The sequence below is a fragment of the Heloderma suspectum genome, chromosome 1 (genome assembly GCF_057233095.1).
Source record: "Heloderma suspectum isolate Gila_16-S chromosome 1, 16-S_ref, whole genome shotgun sequence".
NCBI classification, from domain to species: Eukaryota; Metazoa; Chordata; class Lepidosauria; order Squamata; family Helodermatidae; genus Heloderma; species Heloderma suspectum.
This window is the reverse complement of record NC_139458.1, coordinates 138136481-138156591: the sequence shown is the minus strand read 5'-3', so window position 1 is coordinate 138156591 and position 20111 is coordinate 138136481. Positions and strand designations below refer to the sequence as shown.

General features: G+C 43.0%; 1 protein-coding gene across 2 annotated transcripts in view; it reads left to right on the top strand.

Annotated features, from left to right (window-relative positions):
* Positions 1 to 4203: 4203 nt before the first annotated feature.
* ZDHHC5 (zDHHC palmitoyltransferase 5) overlaps positions 4204 to 20111 on the top strand; it is an 84438-nt gene continuing 68530 nt past the window's right edge. For both annotated transcript variants that reach the window (XM_084860031.1, XM_084860022.1), the window contains exon 1: positions 4204 to 4303. The gene's annotated coding sequence lies outside the window, so the exon portion shown is untranslated. The remainder of the gene's footprint in view (positions 4304 to 20111) is intronic.

Sequence of the window (20111 nt, the reverse complement as noted above, 5' to 3'; positions counted from 1 at the left end):
ATCCTGGGTTTCAATCAGAACCAGCACAATAACAGTGTTATTGTTTACAGCACAATAACAGTGTATTCTTTTTTACTGTCTTTATGTATATGTTTTAACTATATAGATAAAAAATAGTTATTAGATTTTGTTCCAGTTCTATTTACTATCATCAGTACCCTCAGCCCAGTTGTTTTGTTGCTATGTTTCTAAGGGGTTGGGAGAAATTTCCTGTTTTGATTAGGTTTCAGTGAGAAACAGCCAGAACTCTAAAGGAGCTATCCAAGGTGCTGAACCCATTTTGAGGATAGGCATCAGCACTTTGAATAGCTCCTTTGGTGTTCTGGATTGTTCTGACCAAAAACCCAGACTGGAATCTCAGCTCCACTGCAATCGGAGCCACCGGTCTCCACTGGTTTGTTCACTCCCTCCCTCCCTCCTTCCTTGAACTCTTTCCCCAGTGGGCTTAGAGTTCTTTCTGTGACAACAGCAGGCTGCCTGCTCTGCCACAGAATCCCTCCTAAAAATCTTCCATGTTCCTTCCCTCCTTGTAACAAACTTTGCAGCCAGGGCTACTTGGCCTGCCTGACCAATCTTACTACTGCCCAGACATAAAGCAAGATTTTACCTTAGCGTGATGGGTTTAGACTCCCTTATAATAAGCAGGCCCCTCCCTCCCAAGGATACATTTTAGAGCCAGTTTAAGCCTCAACTTAGTGTCATTTCTGTTTCTTACACAACTATGTAAAATATTTGCTTTTAGGTCCTGATGTCACAATTACATGTTGAGATTCAGTGTCAGGTTACACTCTAATATACCGTTTCCTTTTTTAATGAAAACTTTCAACAAAATACCAAGAATTCTGGTGAGCAATGTGGCAGGGGCAGGGCAGGGGGTTCCTTTGTCAATGGTACACAAAGGAACTAAGGCGGTGGGGGGGCTTGCTTTGTGGGAGCTTGGGGCAAATTGCCCCAGTTGCTCCCACACACACTCCTGGGCAGCCCTGCAGCTTTTCAGTGCAACCAAGTTGTATGGCTTGTGTATAGCAAATGACATCAAAGTGGAAATTGAAAAAGAAACATACTTCAAAGTGAACTGAAGGAAGATAATTTTTGTAGTTAGTACCCAAACAGCCTGTAGAATCTTGAAAAAAAGGTTACAGACACTTGCTTTTTGCCACCCTGACTCACTCCTGACAATACATTTTTTAAAAAAAACAGCTACTGAGCTCAGCCTGGCACCCCTTCAGCTCAGCTTGGTGCCTCCCTCAGCTCGGCATCCTACTTCAGTCTCTGCGAACCACTGCTACTTAGATTGTTGCAAGCCTAAGCTTGCGTCTGGACTTCCTAGTTCCTGTGATGTATTGCGCCACCGGGGAAACTGATCGAATTATGGTTGACGACTATGGAATGAGTCTTTCCATGCTTCATTTGTAAGTGATCATATGATCCTGGAACACAATAATTTGTTTATTTTAGTGATGCTGTTATCTCACTGCAGCACAATTTCTCTAAAAAAAATGCTATAGAGCATATTTATATGGCATTTTGTTTCTCCATGCTTTGTAGCAGGTTTTAATGCAGTCAAAGACGCTCAAGGCATTTACTGCTCATTTAAAATATGCAGGGTCACACACAGAGGCTTTCGTATGCTCTGAAAATCCCTAATAAATGTCCACTGACCCATGTATATTGGTGCTGGCTGCTGGAACATATTATGTCCAGACCCTGTCCCACCTCAACTGTTGCAGTCTTCTCAGGATATGTTTATATACTTATTTATTATTCATTTATTTGAAGTATCTTTATGCCGCTTCTCAGCCAAAAAGTCTTCCAGAGCGGCATACAAATAATCAGTTAAACAAGACAGCCGCTGCCCGCAGGCTTACAATCTAAAAAGACATGACACACAAGGAAAAGGGAATGGTGACGTAAGAAAGAAACAAAATTCATTATTTCAGCAGGGCTAAACTTCAAATTTACATCAGTTTAATTGTCATGGCTGGAAGTTAGTAACAGTTGGAAGGGATCTTGGAGGTCATCTAGTTCTACCCCTTGGTCAATGGGGATTTGCAACTACAGCATCCCTGACAGATGGCTGTCCAGCAATGCTTAAACACCTCCCGTGAAAGAGAGCCCACAGTCACCTTGCAAGACTGCCGAACAGGTCTTACAGTTAGAAAGCCACGGCTGCTTCCCTGTAACTAATTTCCACCTATTGGTTCTAATCACAGCCTCTGTAGTTCAGGGAGTGTGCTGAAAAAAATGTCTCTTAGAGATTTATAGTCTTCTTGTACAGAAACAGATTGCTGGGTAGAGGAAATGATTGTTAAACTATTTTAAGTCTGTAGTGTAGATATGCCTTCTGTCCTTGTTCCCTCAACATCCCTTACTATTCCATTTTCCCAACAACTTCTTCAGCTCCTATTTCACCCTGCAATCCCCCTAGCTTTTACATGTTATCCCCTCCCCATCTCCTCCCAATTATTGTCTCCATGCCCCTCATCCTACAAGCCCTAACGCACTGTACTAATTAGCTACCCTTTTGCCCAACTCAAATTCAAAGTGTTTCTTTTAACCTATTAAGTCCTACATGGCTTAGGGCCTCAGTACCTCAAGGACTACCTCTCCCTGTATGAACCTATCCAGTCCCTGAGATTGGCTTTAGAGGCCCCTCTCTGTGTGCTGCCTCTGAGGGCAGCTCTGGGTGGGGCTGGTTTGGGAACGGGCCTTTTCTGTGATAACCCAGTGGTCATGGAACACTCTCCTTGAGGAAGCTTGCCTGATGCCAACACTGTCAGCTTTTTGGTGGCAGGTGAAGACGTACTTACTTTCCCAGGCATTTGGACACTGATTTCGGCCCAATTATTTTGGGCTGATTTTGTGGTGTTCATTCTAACCTGTGTGTCTCTCTGTGTATGTGATTTTATTAATTGTGGATGAACACTTTTATTATTGTATTGTTTTTTGATGTTTTATGGTGTTTATTTTCATTTATAGTATTGTGCTGACTATGGTTTATATTGATTTTATGTTTTTTCTGTTAAATTGATTATGGATTTCTGTATTTGTGTGTTTAAGTCATTTTGAGACGGTTTTTTGCAGTGGGAAGCGACACATAAATTAAATAAAACATAACAATGTTTTCTTCCATCATGTTCACGCAGTCACTTTCCTCCAAATGAATTTTATCCTGAACACAGGGGGAGAGAGTGCACAACAAATTGGGAATAAAAAATAATCTTCCCACTTCTCACATGGAGAGAGTTTGCTTGCTTCATAACGTGTAGAAGGAATATGAGCATGCTTATTTGAACTAAGACGCAAGTAGCGCCTTTTCAAACTAATTTTAATACAACATAAGCTTTCAGATACAGAACTCGGGGGAAAAAAAGGGGAGTAACGCGAGAACGCATGCACATTCCTTTTCATACGTGCTGGTAATGGTACTACCAATGAAATATCCTTTAAAGCTGCAAGTCTATAAACACGGCTATGGCCAGCGCTTTTTAAACTATTTAAATCTTTAAAATACGTAATTTTCAATTAACTTACACTAAAATGTACCGACCCAATCCCTTGTGTGTATTTAAAAACCCCTCTTCAAACACCTAAAAACGAAATTGCAAATGGTAGGTACAATAGCATATATGTTATTACCTAAATTTTAAAAAAGTAAGTTTTAACCGAGCACTTCCGTGTTAAATCAGTAACACCGCCCTTCGTCAAGTTAGCTGAAGGCGAACAAACGCCTAGATAACTAATGTCAGGTTAGTCAATCGTCCCCCGACCGTACCAACAAGGTCTCTGGAAAAGGGAACGCAAAGAAACGATCCGCAGAAAGACGATGTACGCATGCTCGCTCTACACCGCCGTCCCCGCCCAGTTCTCAAGGCAATGGTCCCGGTCCTCTCAGAACCGCGATGCCGTGTACACGCATGCGCACAGGCAAAGCCTGCTGCTGTTGCCATTGCTTCTGCGCTCGTCTCCCCTCAATCACGATTTGTCGATGTGCGGCTCCTCCTCTTTTACGTAAATGAATCGCTTCCCTCTGTCAGCCTATCGCTTCCTGCGCATGATCGCGGGAGCGCGAGGAAAGGAAAGGGAGGGGGTACAGAATGAGCCCGCGCGCGCGCGCGCTGGCGGGCGGCGACCTGACCAACCGGCGAGCCCGTTGCGAGCCCGAACGGCTTTGAGAACGCGCGTGCGCGCCCAGCTTCCCTTGCTGGTGCTTCTTCTGGTTGCTTGGGCCGTGCGAGGGACCGAGTTCCGTTCCTCGCGGGGCGGGAGCCAGGCGCGGCGGCACAAGGAACGGTGTTGGCGGGTGAGTGCCAGGCGCGGCGGGTCAGGGGTGAAAGGTGGGAGCAGGAGGAGCGCTTCATCTCCACCGAAGGGCGAGGCGGGCGTGGAGAGGGGCTCCCCGGCGACGGGGTGAAGGCTCCGTGGGCCTAACGGCGCCCTGTCCTTTCTCGGGGTAATAAAGTGTGAGAGAGAAGGGAGGGAAGTGGCTGCGTTGCGCGTTTTCTCTTTATCTGTTTTCTCTTTTCCTCCCACTCCCATCTTTTCCTGTCGGGAAGGGGCCGCGAGGGTAACTTCTGCCTCGCTTACCCGCCCCTCAGGGCCCTTCCCATGTATGTGGCACCCACCTCCCGCTGCTCCCTCCGGGGCTCTCAGTCTCCTGGTGACACCCTGAATGGGTTCCAGCGCCAGCTACTACTACTGCTGCTGCTGCTTTTCGCTTAGAAATACTTTTTTCCTTTGGCTTCAGTGGCAGTAACAGCTTGGGCAACCGGTAATGCTCGTGACTGGATAAGTTACTTTCCCCGAACTTCGCTGCTAGCAGCCTCCCCTCCCCTCCCCTCCCCTCCCCCCACTCCACCCCACTCCACCCCACCCCAATTCTGTTTCATAAAACCGTGGCCGTTTGATATGGTGGTGGCCTACTTAAAGCTACTGTTTATGGGTAGCTTGTGCTTACTAATAGGTCTGCAATTACAGTTGTGGGTCGGGCCTGGACACGTATGGTGGTAGTCCGTGAGGTGTAGAGATTTACTAGGCTTGGAAATAAGTTGGGTTTCGTATTCGGGTTATGTGTCTGTATTGGGGGTGTGACCATAGCCTTCACCTATAAAATGCAGGTAGCATTACTTATTCTCATGATGGTAACTGTCGTCCAAAGCCTTTGGAAACATGTGCTTGAGAGCAGAGATACTAAGTAGCAGTTGGTCAGCATACTTAAATTAATTAGCTAGCACTCATACGGAATCTTGTCCACTATATTTTATACTTGACCTTTGCCAATCCCCCCTGTTTCTCAGTTCGTTTCCATATGACGGAAAGGTAAAGATCATTAACTGCTTCTCTAGGGCTTTTTCAGGCGAGTATGCCTTTCTTCGGTATTTATACTTCTTACACAGCAATATAGACCCCATGTTTTCACCCAGACAAGATTATGTTCAGTGAAAGGTATTGTGAGGATTTCCCAGACTTCTCTGCTTTCTTTTCCAGAAAGTAAATAGACTTTCCATCTCTGGTGCATGAAGTCACCTTGGTAATGGATGGAGCAGGCCCTTGTCTGGTAATGTTTGGTTGAACAAGCACTTTAAAAGTTGAAGTTTATATGCTGATTTCAATTTCCTAACTCCTCAAAAAGAACAGAGCAGATGTGCACAACTCAAGTTAATTTGAGGCCCAGTTTTAGATTTTAATTTGAGGACTGCATAATAACTTTAAAATAGGGGAAGTATTTTGGGTACAATTCTAACTCCAGTCTTTTTAAATTCAGTCTCTGTAACCACCTTTTTCTCTGTATCCAAGCAGCGTACACATTCTTCTCTCTTCATCACTACTGGTCTCTCCGAATCCCCTGTCTTCGTTACCTTTTCTCTTTCCACTCCATAGTGTGCTCAGTCACATTCTTCTCTCTCCACCCATAGTTCATGCACAGGGCTTTTTTTGGTCAGTATCACAATTTTTCAGTCTCTTCTGTTTCCACATGTGAGGTCTCAGAGATCCATATCTGTTATCTCTAGTCCTTTCTGTACCCCATGACATTCTTTCTCATCTTCTTGCACTACTGTCTGTCACATCTCTTTGCTCTTTCTCCACACCACAGGGATCTCAACTTCTATCTCTTACTTGTCTATTTCTTCTGTCAGTGTTTTTGTCTCTCCTCCTCTTCCTTCCACTCACTGCCATATCTCTACTCATTCCTTTAGAACTCTGTGGTAACACACAAGGAATTCACTTTCCCAGCAATTAACATACTGAGGGAAATTCAGATGTAGGTGGCCCATGCAGTGTCACTAGCTGACTACAACATGGGAAAGTAGTGTTCTACCATGCAGTTCTGAATTGGTCAAAGTTATCTGCCCTCCGATCACATCTAAGGTTGACTACTATTATGCATTGTATGTGGGGCTTGCCTTTGAAGACTGTTTGGAAACTGGAGCAAGTGCCGCATACAGCTCCCAGGTCACTGACTGGGACCAGTAAGTGGGAACATCTCATCTCACCAATACTGAAGAACTTTACAGGCTTCTTGTCTGTTTTCATATGAAATTCAAAGTGTTGGGGCTAAAGTTTTCAAGTGCTATAAGGCTTAGGAGTCAGGTACTTGAAGGAATGTCTGCTCCTATACCAGCCTGTCTGTTCATTGAGTTTATCTTGGGAAGCTCTCCTCCAAGTGTCCCCACCCACTGAAGTAAGGTGTGTGGAGATCAAAGACAGCCGTCTCAGTGGTAGTGGCTTATTGTGGTATTCCCTCCCCAGAGGCCTTCCTGGTGCCAACGTTCTTATCCTTTTGGCACCAGACCAAGGTGTCTTTATTCTCCTAAGCTTTTTCATGTATTTGTCTTTAACATGTTATATTTTGTTTGTGTATTTAGCTTGTTTTTGTAAGCTAGATAAACTAGAAGCTCTGCTGAAGGGTGCTCTATAAATCTTCTAAGCAACTTTAAATGCATGGGCGTCCAGAGGTGGGGCAATTCACATGTAAAGGAAGCTTTGATTAGGTAAACATTGCCATAAATTTCATCTAAATATTCATAAAATTGATAAAGTTTAGGTAATCAGTGAATACAATGAAATAGATATGCCCACTCCTTAAATGTGTTTTCCCAGGGAAAATATAAATCACATAAATGAGTTACAGTTGTATATCTTTCCCACATACTTTCTGGTTGTTAGGAGAATCTGGCTCACTTAGCAGAGAGGGCAGACACAGATAAGGGTATTTGGTGATAAGCTGATTTTTGCAGCAGAAAGCCTATACTGTATGAGGAGAACCTTGCCCTGCTCTGCTGATAAGGAAAGGGAGAAGAGCTAGGTAATAGCAATTGTTCAAGCAAAGATACATAGCTGAGGAGGATCTCAGAGACCATTTCAAATGTGGCGATAGGAAACAGAAATCTGAAAACAATAGTAGAGGAGAGATTTTAAAGAATAAGTATACCTTTGGAGGGATAAGAAATAGGCCTGCAAGCTTTAATTTAAACTGAGTGAAATTTGCTCCTCCCTCTGTTCATTTATTTATTTATTTAAAATATTTTTAGCCCACCTTTCAGGGTGCACTGTCCTCACAAGGTTGCTTACAATATTACAGTTAAACACACGCAGCAGCAGCTAATGCTTTTTAAGCACCAAGTGCAGACTGAAATAAACGTGTCCTCAGGATTTTTTTTTTTTTTTTAAGTAGTAGTGATGAGGCCATACATATCTCCCTGGGGAGGGAGTTCCAGAGGTGTGGAGCCACCACTGAGAGATCTCAATCTCTAGTACCTGTCACCCTAATGCAACCATCCCCAGCCTGGTGCCCTCCAGTTGTTTTAGACTGCAGTTCCCAGAATTCTTGATTATTACCCATGCTGGCTGGGGCTGAAGGGAGTTGAAGTCTGAAATATCTGGAGGGTACCAGTGCGAAAAAGGCTGGCCTAATGGCTTTTTCCGGTGGTCCAGAGAGTAGGGCCTCTGATGCTGATCTTAATGATTGGGTAGGTTCATACAGGTGTAGGTAGTCCTTCAGATAATGTAGTCCCAAACCATTTACAGCTTTAAAAGCCAAAACAAATGCTTTGAATTGGTCCTGGAAACCAACAGGCAGTCAATGTAAACTTTACAGAATAGGAGCAATGTGATCCGAGAGCCTAGTTCCCACAAGTGTTCGAGCTGCCACATTCTGTACTAGTTGCAGTTTCTGAGTTGTCTTCAAGGGCAGCACCACACAGAATGCACTATAGTAATTTAACCTGGATGTAACCAAGGCATGTGTCACTGTGATTAGGTCAGCTTTTGTACCAGCCTAAGCTGGTAAAAAGCACTCCTGGCAGCTGATGCCGCCTGAACATCCACAGACAGTGGTGAGTCTAGGAGCAGTTCCAGACTGCGTACCTGGCTCTTCAAGGGGAGTTGACCTCATCCATATTCAGATCCAAACCTCCATAAAATTAGTGGATTTCCCAACTTTTTATTTCCATCTCTAGATTAAGTTTCATTTTGTTAGCTCTCATCCATTCCAGTATATGGATGAGAGCTAACAAAAGCCCCTAGACACCTGTCTATGGATTCAACTGCCTCTCTGGGATTAGATGGTAGAAAAGAGAGATAAAGCTATCTGTCATCTGTATATTGATGACACCTCAGCCCAAACCTCCAGATGGCTTCTCCCACCATGTCCATATAGATGTTGAAAAGCATGGGGGACAAGATGTAACCTTGAGGTATCCCAAATGTCAGTGGCCAAGGGATGAAATAAAAGCCCCCAGTGCCATCTTCTGGATCCACCCCCCCAGGAAGGACTGAAGCAACACTGGACCCCCAAGTCCCTTCCCAGATAGACGATGCAGAAGGATATCATGATCAGTGCTATGGAAAGCTGCTAAGAGGTCCAGGAGAACTAATAGGATCACCCTCCCATCCATTCCCCAGCATAACACTCACCAGGGCAGTTGCTGTCCCAAACCCAGGTTGGAACCCAGATTGGAATGGATCTAATCAGTGTCATGCAAAACTTCTTGGTGTTGACATGACGCCACCTGCTCCAAGGCCTTGCTCAGAAATGGTAGACTTGAAATTGGGCGATACTTCTCCATAGCCAAGGGATCTATACCTAGTGTCTTCAAGAGTGGTTTTACCCAATGTACTGCCTCCTTCAAGAGCACCAGAACTACCCATCCCTTAATGAGGCATTGACCACTTCTAATATCCATATTGTGAGCTCAGCCTTGGCAGACTTCACTAACCAGGAAGGCCAGGATCTAAGGAGTAAGTGGTAGGCCTCAGTCCTCCAAGCAGCTTGTCAACATCCTTAGGCTACCCAAGCTGAAAATGATCCATAACAGGGTCAATCCGTGCGATGGCTACATCCATCTCTGATTCTGTCAAAACTGTGGCATCTAAGTTGGAGTGAATTATGAAAAAATTATTTGCAGAATGTAATGTAAATTGGATCACGACAGGCCTTTGAAGGTTCCAACTGCTGTCTCATTGGGCTTGTACCAAACAGGCTTTCTGAGTATCCCAAACAGTTCCATTGGCTGACATTGTGCAGTTCCAGTAGTGATGGAGAAATAAGCTTTTTTGGCTGCCGTCAAAGCCAAAGAGTAGGCCCTAAAGTGGGCTGTAATCTCTATTTAGTCATATTTGCTTTGAATCTTATGCCACCTGTGTTGTAGTTACTGAGCTTGCTGTTTCATCACTTTCAGCTCCTCAGAATGCTAGGAAGCTGATATGAGTCTACAGTATGAGGACATTTAGAATCAATCCTTTCAATAGCTCTACTCACCTCCTGTTCCAGGAGTTGACTAGAACCTTGGTAGGACCACTGACCAATTCTGTAGGAAACTGTCCCACTGGCATCAGGAAACCATCCAGTTCCATATGTTGCTGAGGGCAGACCTCTGCCACTACAAAGGGTGGAGGCAGCTTGCAACCCAACCTCCCCAGATAGCAGTGAATCCATGACAATGGATTTGTCATAGGCTTCCCCAACCACAGATAACTTTCCCCATTCCAGTACAGAAGACCAAATCCAGTGTGTGTCTTGTCATATGTGTTGGGCCAGATATTATTTGGAACAGGCCCGTGGTTGTTGTGGCATCCGTAAAGTCCTGAATTGTTCCAGACAAGACAGCTTCGGCATAGATGTTAAAGTTCCCCAACACCAGAAGTCTTGTGGTTTTCAATATCACCTCCAAGACTACTTCTGTCAGCTAAGGTAGGGAGACTGTTGGCAGTGGGGTGGACGGTACATCAGCAGGTTCTCCATCTTGTTTCTGTTACCCAGCGTCAGGTACAGACACTCAAAACTGGCCAACTGCTGAGTCAGGAGATGAAATCTTTATGGACCAGAGCTACCCCACCTCCCCTCAAATGTTGATTTGAGGGGAGGTGCATCCCATACTCTGGAGGACACATTTGGGAGAGGTTTACACTTCTCACTTTGTCTAACCAGGTATCTGTTATGCACATCAGGTCAGCTTTCTCTTCCTGGACCAGAACACAGATGGTCACTTACCAGCACCACTTGAAGACTTGACCGGACTGCAGACAGGCCTCTGCTATTACCCAGGCTAGAGGATTAGCTGGAAGATAAAATAGCACATAGACGTCAAGATTGCCGTAGTGACACCTGACATACCTGTCCCTCATTGCCATAATACCCTCTGCCCATTGCTACTACTGTGGTGGCCCTTCCCTCCCCATCAGCCTCTTCAGACACATGCTGGATTGCAAAGACACTACAAATTAATTAAAAGCCCAATCTACTCTTGCTCCATGTTCTGGCTGCTTTATTCTATTTCACTGTCTCTGTTGAAGCCACTTCTGATAAGTCTTCCTGGCAAGGAGGTATGGGAGAGAAGGTGGAAAATCTCAGCACTTGGAAAAGCCTCTGAGAGTGGTCACAGTCCCTTCCCTTGAGCAACTCTCACCCAGGGGTTGCTTGCATCTAATGTTTTGCCCTGCTTCATGTAGACCCATTGAGATAGTTTTTATGCAGCTTTGTAGTTAGATCTATATTGTGCAAAGTGATCTACAATAGAGGGCAGTCTACCTAGAACAGCAGCTTAGAGGGCATGACTTTGCATGGTAACTAGAAAGGTGGGCCCACATGACACATATGACATCCTTAGTCTTCTCATGTAATAGGACTTTGAGTATGAGCTTGACTTTGAGGCAGTGAGTGGCAAGCTAATACGTTTCTGAGAAAAGAATATAGCATTGTTTCAGGATGACTAATGTGGCTATTATTGATAATGTCCGAGAGCGAGGAACATAAAGGGGCGAGGGAGAAGAATTTGCAGTCAGTAATGAAGTTGTTACTTAAGAACATGATATTACTTAAGAATGATATTTGTATAGCTATGGGATATGAAGAGAAGAAACAGTGGAGTGAGGACAGAACCTGTATATGGAGTTGGATTGAAGGTATTGCTTAGGTTCACCTGACTGAACAACAACAACAAAAAGCAAAGATGTGGCACCTTAAAGCAGGGGTCCCCAACACAGCTCCTGGAGAAAGCAAGAGAATTCCAGAAAAGCGTCTATTTCTGCTTCATTGACTACGCTAAAGCCTTTGATTGTGTGGATCACAACAAACTGTGGCAAATTCTTAAAGTGATGGGAGTACCAGACCACCTTACCTGTCTCCTGAGAAACCTGTATGAGGGTCAAGAAGCAAGAGTAAGAACCAGACATGGAACAACCGATTGGTTCAAAATTGGGAAAGGAGTACGACAAGGCTGCATATTGTCGCCCTGCTCATTTAACTTATATGCAGAGTACATCATGAGAAACACTGGGTTGGACGAATCACAGGTCGGAATTAAGATTGCCGGGAGAATTATCAACAACCTCAGATACGCAGACGATACCACCCTAATGGCAGAAAGCGAAGGGGATCTAAAGAGCCTCTTGTTGAGGGTGAAAGAGGAGAGTGCAAAAGCTGGTTTGAAACTCAACATTAAAAAACGAAGATCATGGCATCTGGCCCCATCACTTCCTGGCATATAGAAGGGGAAGAAATGGAAGCAGTGACAGATTTTACTTTCTTGGGCTCCAAGATCACCGCAGACGGTGACTGTAGCCATGAAATTAAAAGACGCTTGCTCCTTGGGAGGAAAGCTATGGCAAACCTAGACAGCATAGTAAGAAGCAGAGACATCACCACGCTGACAAAGGTTCATATAATCAAAGCTATGGTTTTCCCAGTAGTAATGTATGGCTGTGAGAGCTGGACTATAAGGAAGGCTGAGCGCCCAAGAATGGATGCCTTCGAACTGTGGTGCTGGAGAAGACTCTTACAAGTCCCCTGGACTGCAAGGAGGTCCAATCAGTCAATCCTAAAGGAAATCAACCCTGAGTGCTCACTGGAGGGTCAGATGCTGAAGCTCAAATATTTTGGCCACCTAATGTGAAGAGAAAACTCCCTGGAAAAGACCCTGATGCTGGGAAAGACTGAAGGCAAAAGGAGAAGGGGACGGCAGAGGATGAGATGGCTGGATAGCATCACCGATGCGGTGAATATGGACTTGAGCACACTCCGGGAGAGGGCGCAGGACAGGAAGGCCTGGCATGCTATGGTCCATGGGGTCACGAAGAGTCGGACACGACTGAACAACTGAACAACAACAACAACCCCAACACAGCACCTACGGGTGCCATGGTACCATTTTGTGGTGGCGCTCACAGCAGTTCCTCAAATTCCCAATTGTGCCCATGTGCCCTAAAAGGTTGGGGACCACTGCCTTAAAGAGTTACAGACTTATGGTATAAGTTTTCAATGGATTAGAATCTACTTCATCAGCTGTATCTCATGAAATGGACTCTAGTCTACAAAAGCTTATGCAGTATTAAATTTGTTATCCTTAAGTTGCCAAAAGACACTGTGTTTTGTTGCAGCAGACTAACACTGCTACCCCTCTGGAAATTGTTAGTTTAATAGTGGACCTACTATGAGAATGTAAAGGACAAGGAATTAGGGAAAGAAAATTGGAAGAAAAAAATGTCATGTGAGTGGACTTCCACTTGCACAGTAGTACTTCCCCTTGTTCACTCGTATTCCCCTTCACACCCTCCAGATTTGCTCCAGATGGTCCCCCAATCATTCTTCCAGCAGTTTGTATCCTACTGGCAGATGGTCAGCACTGGATACAACTTATGGCTTTAGGAATTGGCTTTGTCTTGGGTAATGTCTTAGAATTGAGTTCAATGAGGTGGAAGGACCCTAGGGATGGAACCTGAAGAATTCTTTCAGAGGTAGGGTGGGGAGAATTGTGGAACAGATTCTTAAAAGGGTGATTCGGGAAAACTACAAAATTGATGGGAAAATTGTTGGGAGCACTTTGATTTGAAGGAAGTAATACTAGCGAAAAGGCCTGAGTGAAGGGCAGAGGATCATTTGGCATACACTGGTAGCCTTGCTAAAGCAGAAGGCATGGTGGCTGAATGAAAAAGCTTTGAGGTTGGTATCAGGTGGAATGGGTGACAATTCTGTTCAGCTTAGCTTTTGATAAGAAATTAGCAACATTCACAAATTTCTTCATGAACAGGACAGAAAGAACATGAGATTTAAAAACACTGAATGTGAGAGAAAGTGAAACTGTCCATTCCTAGGAGTCAGGGTGAGGAAGTGGGTTGGTGGGTAATGTGGGATTTGATAAAAATCTTCAAAAGGAAGGGTGATTTAAAGGTAAGAGAGAGGGAGAAGATCAAATATGGGATTGGAAACCAGGTATATGAGTGAGATTGGAGGAAAAAATTAGCCCTGTTCAGGCATTATGCCTGTACAGGGAATAGCAATGTGTGCAGAGGGCATGGGGTTGCACATGCATCCTTGCCCTTCTGGTGTTGAGCAGGAAGGTCTGAAGGGGTTTCCATAAAATGAAGTAGGGGACTTGATGACATGAAGACTTCTGCGTGTATTCAAGCAAAACACATGAAGAATTCCCCTTCAGATGCCCCATGTTGAGGTTGGTGCCAATGTGTGTACAGGTGTTGGGGGGTGGGACCAGTGTGCATATGCCCGTATTCCCAGTTCAGGCGTAAATCCTCAACACAGCTATTGTAGAACAATGAGACCTGAGCATCTAGGAGGTTTATCTAGACTTGGTATATAAATATCTTGGTTTCAGAATATGCAGGTTATTAATGAAGGCTGAATCTCCTGCATGAAACTCCATTGAAAAGGTCTTACCTCGATAGGAGCTCCATGTAGTCAGCATCAGTTTAAGAGATGCTTATCTGGTCCAGGCATGTATTAGTGTGGAGAATACAAAATATTCATTTGGTGAGTGTCCATATTTATATAGAGTTGAAATCTAGCATAGTTGCCTGGAATAGCAATTATTGTAAATCGAGGCAGGCGGGGTTGGGAAGGGAGCAGCTTAATATGGAAATTTTCAGAGGGGTAGCTTTCTGCAGATCAATACATTTATTTGCCCTGTGCTGGGGGAAAGATAGACCTATGCTGAAAATAAGCAAACAAATAATTGCTTCTTTTAAATAAATCTAGATTTAGATTATCCAATTGAGATACAGCTGACAATGACACATAAGTTGTTGCTGTTGTATGCTAAGATTGACTTTGTATGCCATGGCTTGTCATGGGTTATTTAACCCATGAATATGCAACCCTGGCTTGGGCTTGTCATGTCTTGTGAACCCAGTGAGCATGGGTTATGTGAGGGCTAAACAACATTACAAAAACTCAAGTAAAATCTATGCCACCAACTGAAAAAGACAAAATGGTGCCTACATGGTTAATTAGGTATAAATAAGACAAAAGAGTGCCTACATGGTTAAACAGCACAGTTGTGGATTTAACATGTCAAAATACTTGCTTTACAAAGAGGACATTTTGCCCAAAGGAAGAAAATAAAAGTACAAGCTCTGGCTGCCTTATCAGTTTACATCTGGATTGCAGAAGAAGGAAACTGTGGAACAAGTTGCTTGAGATTTAAAGTATTTTTAAATATATCAGACTCATTTTAGGTGTAAAAGTACTGAAGGAAGATAGGCAGTTGCAGATAAACTAAATGAGTTCTTTCCAGTGGTTTGCATCCTAAGATAAATTAACTGAAGGAAGTTGAATGGAGGTAGATTTTCCCATGTCATCCCACATTGTTCAGCCAGGCACCCACCTTTCCAAGGAGTCTTTTCATAGGTTGCAGTGATCAAGACTGAAGTTTTAGAACTAATTTATGAGTTAGTCACTGGGCTCAGATTAACTCAGAATTTATTCATATATGAAATTACTGATTTATAAAAGATAGAATGTAGTCCTAACAGTCAGCCTTATCAGAAGATAGTTGCTGAAATCACATGCCCATTAGCCTAACTTACAACCATCAGTAACTGGAGGGAAACATTAATAAGCCTTACTAACATTTTAGAAATCATAGGATGCAATGCTATGCATGTTTATACAGAAAAAAGGCCTACAACTCTCAGCATTCCCCAGCCAGCCATGCTGGTATGACTAAGTCTGGAGCCAACCCATAATACATACTTAGATTTTCAAAAAAATGTTTGACAGATTTCCTCACCAAAGGCTCTTCCATGTTTCTTATGGATTGATAATTGGTTCAACAGGAAGCAAGAGAGTAGGAACAGGTGAAAACTTACTGGAATGGAATTCTCTAAGGATCAGCACTCAGACCCATGCTGTTTGACTCATGCTGTTCTGGAGAGAACACTGAGATAGCCAAATTCATCAATGACACCACGTTATTCAGGATGGTGAAGTCCAACACAGATTGTGAAAAGTGCAAGTGGATGCAAAGTGATGCATGCTAGGATGGAAAAAAAATCTGAACTATACATTACCACAAATGGGATGCAAACTAGCTGGGACGACCCTGAAAAGAGATCTTGGGGTTGTGATGGAAAGTTCACTGAAAATATGAAGTCTGTGTGTTCTGACAGTGAGAGGATTCATTGAACTATTAGGAAAATGAAACAGTAGATGTTAGTGGCTTGGATCCTAAAATAAGTAAATGAAAGGAAATGCAGAGAGAGCTTTCTCTCCCTTCCTCACCCCTGTATCTTTTTTTGCTTCTAAAAGGCCTCTCAGGGTTGCGGGTCTCTCAGGGTTGCGGGCCCCTCCTGACCAACATGGGATAGGATGTGGGAGCTGCTGGGGGAAGGGAGTATCACCCAAAATCTGGCAGTCACCGTCAGATTTTAGATCTTCCCCAGCAGCCTCTTGTGCGCCATCTCACATTGTTCAGGAGAACCCCATGTCCCTTCAGAGAAACTTTTGTGGTGGGGCACAGGTGGCTGTGGTGGGTAGCAGGAGGGGAAGCAGGGAATAAAAACGTTTTTTTCTGTGAACTTCCTTTTGTTCATTTATCATAGGATCTAGGTGAATGTCTTTATATCAATCTGTGTAGTTACCCCTAGAGCAGGGGTCCCCAACACACCACCTGAGGGACCTCCAATGATGCTCACAAAATTCTCTACTCTCTGTCCTTTCAGAATTTTTTTTTAAATAAAAACCTTGTAAAAAATTAGGGTAGTGTTCTTTCTCTCCTTTCCTAGCTTCTAGCCTTGCCCTTTCTCTCCCCTCTACCCCTTTGCCTTGCTATTTCCCCCTCCCTCCCAGCCTCTAGCCTCACTATTTCTCCCCTTCCCCCACCCCACAAGCTCATTTTTGACTAACCAGGCCCCTACAGCAGCTATTATGTGACTAGCCACAGCCTCAGCGGGAACCAGAGAGCTTCGGCTATTGGGTGGTATAGAAATGAAATAAATAAATAAATATATAAAAACCATTTTGTGGTGGTGCCCATACCAGTTTCTCAAATTCCCAAATGTGCCAGTGGGTCCAAAACCCACTGACCTAGAGTATGTGCAGTGTCACCCCAACTGAAAGGGAGTTGTATATTTTCTAGTTATATAGAAAGAGCACCAAAAATCTTTGTCTGCTCTGGGAGCATTTTTTTTTTTTGCTGAAGAGTGGGGTAAAAATGCTATAAATAAAATGATATGTGGTTTGGAACGTCTTGGAATGCCTTTCCTTGGCTTTCTATTTTAGCAAAAAGACAAGGGAGCACATGATAGAGGTTTATAAAATTATGCATGGTGTGGAAGGAATGGATAGTAGATGTGCTGTTTTCTTGTCACACTCAAACCGGCAGTAGGTTTTAGGACTGACTTCCTTATGTTTTGGGAAATGAAGTATTTTCCACAACATAAGGAAGTTACTGCTACTGCAGTAGTTACTGTTATTGCGTAAGGAAGATGTAGTGATGGTCACTAGTTTCTGAGGTTTTTAAAAGGCAATCTAGACAAACTCATGGCACATACGCTGTCAACAACTAGTAGCCATCACAAACACAATTTCCATGTACAGCAGCAGTATACCTCTGAGTACTAGATGCTGGGGTTGTATAGGACAGTTGCTTTCATGCCTTGTTTGTGAGCTTGCAGAAGCATCTGAATGCCGCTATTGGAAACAGAATATTTTTAACCGTACTTTAGGAACATAGAAAGCTGCCTTATATGGAATCTGGACTATTGGTCCATTTAGCCCAGTGTTGTTGACGCTCACTGGTAATGGCTCTCCAGGATTTGAGGCAGGAGTTTTCCAGCCCTACCTGGAGATGCCAGGGATTGAACATGGGATACCACTGAGCTATAGCCCTTCCCTTATTTAATCCAGCAATTCATTTTTGTAGATACCAGAGCCTAGTACTGCTGATTAAAACTTGCATTCACTTAGTAAAAGGCTTTTCACAAAGAGGTGGATGTCAAATCATGACAGTTGCTTTCAAAAGTGTGGTTTACTTTAATATAAAAAGATAGTGATTGACTAAATCTGTACAAACTACCTCAACCTGCTTCTAGTATTTTTCTCCTCCTGACCCTGATTTGTTTTTGCATTCTGAAAATAGAGATGCCAAATGCCAGCATTTTGTTTCCACAATTGAACATCCAACTACAGAGTTATTGTGTGTATTTCAGAAAGCATTTTTAGTAGCCTGTTCTCATCCATGTTGTACTTTACAATAATATAAAAAGGCTGCCATAAGGATATGCGACATAACACTTTAATAGGCATGAATGACGCTTCTGATATAAGCTGTAGGATTCCCTGGTGGGATCTTTTTTGTTTGTGGTATTTCTAGTTGCTCAGATTAACCTTCATATTTCTGATCCAAATGTTAGTTAGGGGAGCATTTTCTAAGAAAACACTGTAAAAGCTAGAGAAATCTAAAATTTCCCATTTGCTGCTTGTAAAGCCCAATAGTTATGAAGATTGTGAGGCTTTCAGGTTTGTTGTGAACAGGTGGCTATTCAAATTTCTTCTCTGCAAATTGAACATTCCCCCCCCCCCATTTTAAACAATGAACCTGCTTGAACTTCTGACCATCTAGTTTCCCCTCAGCCACACGCAACAATCGCCCATTAGTATAGCTGGGGATGTAGATATTCCTCAACAGTAGTTTTAAACTATATATCTAAATTTTCCGTGATCTTTAAGCTTTAATCCTTAGAATTTTGGGATGTGATATAAACATTAATGCTGTTAAACTTAAAATCCCAGGATAGCTTAATCACCTGAAAAAGGGAGTACTTTCCAGCTCCTGAATCTTAACGTTTAACCTATATAATTGAATTGTGTAGATATGCACATTGCCATCTCTCCTCTGGTTCTTTCTTTGTCTCTAAGTGCTGGTTGAAAACTAGTATACCCCTGTAACTGGAACACCTTTATCAGTTTCTCTTGGAGACAGATAATTTGAAATCTGAGGTATTCTAAAAATTCTATATCCATCTGCTTGTTATACCACCCTGCAGTGTTCCATGATACCTCAGTGGATTCACTGCATTTATTCTAGTTTCTCCTAAACATTGGGTACCAGACCTTATTACTGCTATGTTATTCTTGGACTTGAAAATCTTTACCTTTGTTTGGGGTAGGTAAAACAGCCCAAGCTTCTTTTTCAAGTAGTTCTTCAATGAAATTTTATCTTTGTTTGGATGATGAAACTATATGGACCTCCTAGTATGTCTTATTTATCAAGGCCTGGGGTTCACCCCATAATCTCAATAATCTTACAGGTGGCGGTATGTGTGCGTTCTGTGATGATATCTGAATGTTGAAATGTATGTCTCCTCTTTCAAAGCTTCCTCTATCCATGCTGCTTTGAGAGAAGAACAGTGCTGCCATCCTTCATAAGTAAATAGAAAAGTGGACCCTAATGTTCTGAACCTGCTATCTCAAATATTTGTATGTTACTGCTGTGCTAATAAAAGTGAGGCTGTTAGAAATGGATAAAGGAAAAAAGGTGTTCACTCAACTTCTACAAGAATTACTGTGGACAGAGAAAACAAGTAGATATCCCTATTATACAAAATATCATTATATTGCTCATGCATTACTAGTAGACAAACAAAAACAGGAGTAAAATAGCCCCAGCTATATCACCAATGGCTTCATTCAGAAATGGTGAATTATTTAAAACCTCATAAATGTTAACCTGAATGGAATGAAGAAATCATACAGATTAGATTGTTAAAAATCTAGTTAAAGAAGGTAGTCTTAATGTATGATGAAGTATTGATATGGGAATAAATGCACAAATTCTCATTATCTGAAAAGATCATTTTTGTCATCACAATAAAGGATAGATAATTGCATGCAGGAGATAGTATGCAGAAACTAATGATGACTAGGAATCACATTGGAGAAAACTCTTGTATCCTCAACTAGAGAATCTAAGGACAATGTAAATGAGGCAGGGATCAGTTTATTCCTAGTTATTTTTAAATACAACTTAGATATATAATGGGAAAGGAACGCGAGATTTCCAAAAAGTGTATGTTTATATACCATGTTGGAAGCAGTTAAAAAGTACGTCACAACAATTTAAAATAACTGAATTCCAGCAGAACACTACCACCCCACACCTGCATTCTCTTAATATAACACTAAACTCTTAAGTAGAGCCTTGTGTGGCGCAGAATGGTAGGCAGCAGTATTGCAACCGAAACTCTCCCCACGACCTGAGTTCAATCTCAGCGGAAGCTGGGTCCCAGGTAGCTGGCTTAGGTCGACTCAGCCTTCCATCCTTCCAAGGTTGGTAAAATGAGTACCCAACTTGCTGGGGGAAATGTAGTCATGACTGGGG